This window comes from Schistosoma mansoni (assembly GCF_000237925.1).
Source record: "Schistosoma mansoni, WGS project CABG00000000 data, chromosome 4 unplaced supercontig 0032, strain Puerto Rico, whole genome shotgun sequence".
Classification (NCBI taxonomy): Eukaryota; Metazoa; Platyhelminthes; class Trematoda; order Strigeidida; family Schistosomatidae; genus Schistosoma; species Schistosoma mansoni.
The window spans coordinates 8,053-14,846 of record NW_017386017.1 but is presented as its reverse complement, the minus strand read 5'-3'; positions in this window follow the sequence as shown (position 1 = coordinate 14,846).

The window sequence follows — 6,794 nt, the reverse complement described above, 5'->3', positions numbered from 1 at the left end:
AGATCGAAAATTTAAAAACTGACTTAATTGAGATAGAGCAGTAAACATAATAGAAGAAGTGTCTTACATTGAATCATGAAACGTCAGAAATTTAATTTTCTACTCAAATACGATACCATAAGTATAACATTATCTTACTAATGACAATCTACTCAATGCTCAGTTTACATGGGATCATTAAGTCAAACCTTGGTAATGATAACTATAAATTCACCAAGATTTAAGTATGTTATTGAATTGTGTTCTGTGTCATCAATATATATAAAAAAAACAATTAGTAACTATCCCTTTTTAACTTCATAATTGAAATGGATCCATTTAATGCATCATCTTCAAATTCTGGAAACGATATAGTTCTTTCAAGTTACTTGTTCTAGAATGTAAATCTCAGCAAAAAAAATGTAGAACATACTAATAAAGAAATCCTTCTCGTACACAATGAAATCAGATGACGTTATTTCGAAGTAGAGCCTAATTCATCATTTATTGTTGAATATACTATTGTACTAGTCAATAAATAGATTTAGCCCGGAATTCAGGGATCTTAACAATTCATATTTAATGAGAATAAAATCTGAGATTTCAAGAAAAACAAACTGACCTGGATTATTTAATCAATAATGACAGAAACCATACTCTTACGAATAACATAATACACACATAGCCGAAATCAATATGACAACTTACCTGTACTCGATATATTCGGTTGTTTTATTACGAAAAATATCTTCTGTAAAATTATCTTTATGCGGATAGATAATCGCTGAAGCCCAACGTGTTGGAGTCAATAAGCTTTCGGTTAAACGCCTTGAAAGAGATGGAATTCCTACTGGACTAGGATGAAAATTTATCGGTGATACTGTGGTAATTGTTTGCCGACGACTTTCTCCGGTTATACCTCGAACTAATACAGAGAAGCAAACAAATCAAACTACAGGTTTAACGTTTAAAGTGAAGTTTTGAGTAGAAAGGTGTTTATTATGTCTCTTGTCAACTTTACCATACTTAATTTTTACACATTGTTAATGTGGATTTTTCCATTTCATAAATATTACAGTCAAAACTCGAGTTGATAATTTTAAATACATTGAGCACTAGGTTGATTATCTTTGTATGTTCATGCGCACTTGGATATGTGTGAATAAATGTAGGATTTACAGTGTGACTGAATTATTAAAATTGTTATTATGTCCTACAGAAGATTTCCAGCAGGTTATACATTATTTTGCACTGAGGTTATCCACCTTGTTTACATTATTACTAAGTGTGTCATGCGCAGAGATTTCGTTTATTCTGACGTCAATTTAGTGGATAAATACTAAATATTACAATGCAATTTACACTAGAGTAGTAGTAGTAGTAGTAGTAGTTACAGTCAATAGTTCGACATGAGAAGGAAGTTAAACTTGGATCAATAGGCCCAAATGTAATAACGGTCGTGGACGGGGACTATTGAGGAGTCCCATATCGGGACGTAACAGTCATCTCTTTAGGGAACGACGATCTATACGATAGATTACTCGAGATGATTCACATTTATCTACCCACATGACCACTGTCAACTAAGCGTCGTAAACTACAATAATTGGTTTAATATTTTCATATATCCATGTAAACATTCATGTTTATTGGGGTAAAACCTGATGACGATCTAACTGAAAAATGAATTTAAATAAAGGCAGAACAAATATTAATGCAGAATAATATGAATTCATTATATTTCGTGGTTTCTCATCAGCTGCTTACAACCAAATATGTATTAGAGTTTTAGCATTGGGGTAATAAATAGTGTGGAACAATTAACATAATTTAATGTAAAGGATTGGAATAACAAAAGGTTATCAATGATAACTATATATATATATATATATATATATATATGCAAGGAAAGGTCAGAGGTTATTAGGTATTAGAATGAAGGAAGCATAAAGGGTGGGTGGCGTCATAGTTGAGTGAGTTCAAAGAGAGATAAGACCAAATGTGTGATGACTTTAGAGGTAATGAAGTAGTCATGGTATTAAAAAAAATTGCGGTGGGTTACATAATAATTGAATAGAATTTGGAGAGTTCATATAATTTAAGACAGACAAGTGAGCGGCGATATGTGAAAGGGTGGTTTGAGAAATGGGTAATGGAAGAAGAATATAATAAAAACTAAATATTAACCAAAACAAAACTAATATAAAAAAAAATAAAACAAAAAAAACGATTACCAGGGTAGTAATAAGTTTATCACTGTCTCTTTTTGAGTACATAGATCCGGTTTGAGTTTTTTTTATCGCGATCGCTTCAGCAAACCGGAGAGCAGTCGTACTTTGTCTGCTGATAAGTTTGAGAGCATGAGAAATATCAATGGTGTGCTCGGTATCAAGTAAAGGCCGAGCTATTGCACTGTTGAAAGCCCTGGTCCCTCGCAGCCTCAGTTTCTTAGGAACATGCTCAGAAATGCGAACATGTACTCTTCTCTCGGTTCTTCCAATGTATGTACTTTGGCACGTACATGTAAATTGGTGAATGCAGTCGGAGCTACTGAGAAAAAAGGACTTGTCGATTTTAGCTTATTTGAGTGAGCAGTTAGTTTCCCACACCGTTGTCAGTTTAGCTGCTGGGTAGGTCGCTTTCAACGCAGAATTAAGTCTGTGATTAATTATTCCAGCGATTTCATCTCCTTTGAAACGTAGGTATAAGAAGCATGTTTTCTTTTCCACTCGATCATACTTTACTTGACGGTTGGTGTTTGCGTATTTATGGATGAATTTCTCCGGGTATGTGTTTTCACGCAGGCACTTGGTGATTAGAGCCATTTCTTCTTCTTTCAGACACTCATTTGAGCAGATTTTGCGTGCGCGGTCAAAAAGGGTTCGTACAATACCTGTTACGTCCTTGAATCTGTCTACCCACTTTAGTGCCGAGTATGACTTGTCTAATGTAGATTAAGACCTTGACCCGGTAGGCTGACTGGCTTAACCTTGAGGCTAATATGCGTGAGTTCGAAGTGGGGGTAGAGAGACGAAAACTATTCTATCCCTGATTGGCTGGCAAGCACGCGAGAGAGAGAGAAGACAAAGACAGCTGAAACACTAATCACTTTATTCCAACCCCGATCTGGCACTCGAATTCCCAATTAAGATTAGGGTGAAAAGTTACATGAATAAATAGATGAATAGGCTGACCACAACGTACAATAATCAGAAAAATACAATTATGTCCAAAACTGGGGGATTATAGTAGAAAATAGTGTACAAAAGATTACGTCTAAATGACAATAGCTTTAGAACAGAAAATGCTATGACAATGAATCATACATCAAACGAAAGCTTATGATCTGTAGAATAGGCTAGGGACAAAGGTAAATATTACAGTTTTACAAGCTTTGAATTAAATGAATTAACGTCCCCAAAAATAGCTTCCGTAATTTGTTAAGGCTTCTTGTTTTGCGGTTCACATCATCTTCCCCCTTGACGAAAAACAAAGTTATGTTATCACTGCCATTGACTGAGTGCATAAGGGAAACTGGACGGCGTTGTGATCATTGTAAAAGAAAAGACCAATTTGGTTAACTGGAATAAAAAAAAGAAAAGCAGTTAGTCACTAATTACAAACAGCAGCTAAGATATCATCATCGATATCTCCCCCCAGAAAAATATGCTCCTTTCTTGGGATCCACTTGCATGGCATCAGGTCCTTTGAGTTTCCGTCGTGATCTCCTATTAGGATGTTGTTGAAGTTTTACAGTCTTGTTAGTTGCTGAATTTCCTATGACGAAACTGTTCAACAAAATTTCCCCCATTGAGCACGGTTTCTCGGCTTTCTGTGAAGGTGAGAATCGGGAACGACGATAGATTCTCCGCTTCGCCCCATGATGGCGATTACATTGAGTTTCGATCTTCCTCACAACTATTATGGGAGAAGCCCAGTTTGAGTGATTTACTGGCTGAATGACACCCAGTGCTTCAAAACTGTCAAGTTCTTGATCAGCGGCTGACAGAGCAGCATAACGTACTGGTCGTTGTGGTCTGAAAATGGGCTTTGTATTTTGTTTTCGAAGATTATTTGCGTGAGATGCCTTTGAAAGAATCCCTTTGCTCTGTTTTAAATGTCACATAATAGGGAGACACTTAAATGTGTCTGAAGTTGGGTGAAATCGTATTAATACTCCGCTGAAGCATATTAAGTTCGGAAGTTTCATGGGTATTTAGCTCTTGGCAACTCTGTTGTCTGTGAAGCCTTGATAACTGAAAATTAGAAACCCAGTAAAACCAGCAACCAAAAAAGCAAATGTTTGAAGATATATTTAGGAGATAATTGGTACGTCGAGAAGTATATGAACTTCGTGTCCAAGCACACTTATGCTAGCGTAAGCGAGCGAACCGTGCAAAAAACACTGGGAAATGTACACATGTATACAATCCGACAGTGAAAAAAAGTACACGCAAAATAATGGTTTTCGTAGAAAATACAAATGTGCATAACAATATATTTCTAACCCAATAAATATTGAGGATAAAATCAATTAGCTGTAGGACATGGAAAATGTTACGTCCTTGAATCTGTCTACCCACTTTAGTGCCGAGTATGACTTGTCTAATGTAGATTAAGACCTTGACCCGGTAGGCTGACTGGCTTAACCTTGAGGCCAATATGCGTGAGTTCGAAGTGGGGGTAGAGAGACGAAAACTATTCTATCCCTGATTGGCTGGCAAGCACGCGAGAGAGAGAGAAGACAAAGACAGCTGGAACACTAATCACTTTATTCCAACCCCGATCTAGCACTCGAATTCCCAATTAAGATTAGGGTGAAAAGTTACATGAATAAATAGATGAATAGGCTGACCACAACGTACAATAATCAGAAAAATACAATTATGTCCAAAACTGGGGGATTATAGTAGAAAATAGTGTACAAAAGATTACGTCTAAATGACAATAGCTTTAGAACAGAAAATGCTATGACAATGAATCATACATCAAACGAAAGCTTATGATCTGTAGAATAGGCTAGGGACAAAGGTAAATATTACAGTTTTACAAGCTTTGAATTAAATGAATTAACGTCCCCAAAAATAGCTTCCGTAATTTGTTAAGGCTTCTTGTTTTGCGGTTCACATCATCTTCCCCCTTGACGAAAAACAAAGTTATGTTATCACTGCCATTGACTGAGTGCATAAGGGAAACTGGACGGCGTTGTGATCATTGTAAAAGAAAAGACCAATTTGGTTAACTGGAATAAAAAAAAGAAAAGCAGTTAGTCACTAATTACAAACAGCAGCTAAGATATCATCATCGATATCTCCCCCCAGAAAAATATGCTCCTTTCTTGGGATCCACTTGCATGGCATCAGGTCCTTTGAGTTTCCGTCGTGATCTCCTATTAGGATGTTGTTGAAGTTTTACAGTCTTGTTAGTTGCTGAATTTCCTATGACGAAACTGTTCAACAAAATTTCCCCCATTGAGCACGGTTTCTCGGCTTTCTGTGAAGGTGAGAATCGGGAACGACGATAGATTCTCCGCTTCGCCCCATGATGGCGATTACATTGAGTTTCGATCTTCCTCACAACTATTATGGGAGAAGCCCAGTTTGAGTGATTTACTGGCTGAATGACACCCAGTGCTTCAAAACTGTCAAGTTCTTGATCAGCGGCTGACAGAGCAGCATAATGTACTGGTCGTTTTGGTCTAAAAATGGGCTTTGCTTTTTGTTTTCGAAGATTATTTGCGTGAGGTGCGGTCGGCACTATAGAGGAATCAAATGCATGAGATTTTGAGACCTTACGACAGCAGACTTTGTTTGATGAATTTGATGGGGAATCATTTTGTGAACATGTTCCATCGGAGTCATTTGATTTAACATCATTGTGAGAACACATTAAATCGGAGTTATTCGATTTAGTATCATTATGAGAACACATTAAATCTGAGGAATTTGATTCAGAAATATTTCGAGAACATGTTACATCGGAAGCATTTAGTTCATAGACATCAGGGGAACATGACACAACTGAGGCATTTGATTCAGAAATATCATGAGAATTCTGGATAGATTCAGAGCAAGAATTATGAGAACATACTTCATTTAATAAACTACTTAAGACATCGATCTCCTCAATCCAGTCCAATCCCAATAGATCTAAATCATGCCGATTTGTTAGATAACAAACATCAGTGAATTTATGTTCCTTGAATTGCACATTGCAGGTGACTTCTCCTGTTAACTTCACTATGTCGCCTGAAGCATTTCGAACAACATGTTTTGTTGGTCGGATGGGTGGGCACCCTAGCTTACTCCATGTGTTCTTGGAGATCAGTGTAATGTCGGAAGCAGTGTCCAACTGAAGACGAATAGGTTTTTCATTCACTAATAAATTCACATACTTCCGTTTACTTTGAAAACCAACTTTAAAAGTTGCAAACGTGCTTTTGACTTGACTCTGTGGCTGTCGCTTCGCCTTTACGCCACGATGTTTGGACTGACGTTTATCTGAGGAGCAGTGACCTTCTTTATGACCAATGCGATGACATTGGCGGCATTTGTGGTTCTTGAATGGGCATAACTTCACAAAATGCCATGATCCGCAGAACCAACATGGTGATGGTGGTTTACCAGAAGGCTGCTGTATGTTCGCCGTCTTTTGATTGGAAGATTTGGATGATTTGCATGCATTTATTGAAGCAAGATTGGAAGTCTTTGTATTTTGCTGTACCATCGTGGTATCATGTTTAAGATTTAACAACCGTTGACACTCGGTTGTGACCATTTGCAGGGTCATGTTAGGCTCCTGCTCAATGCGCGATA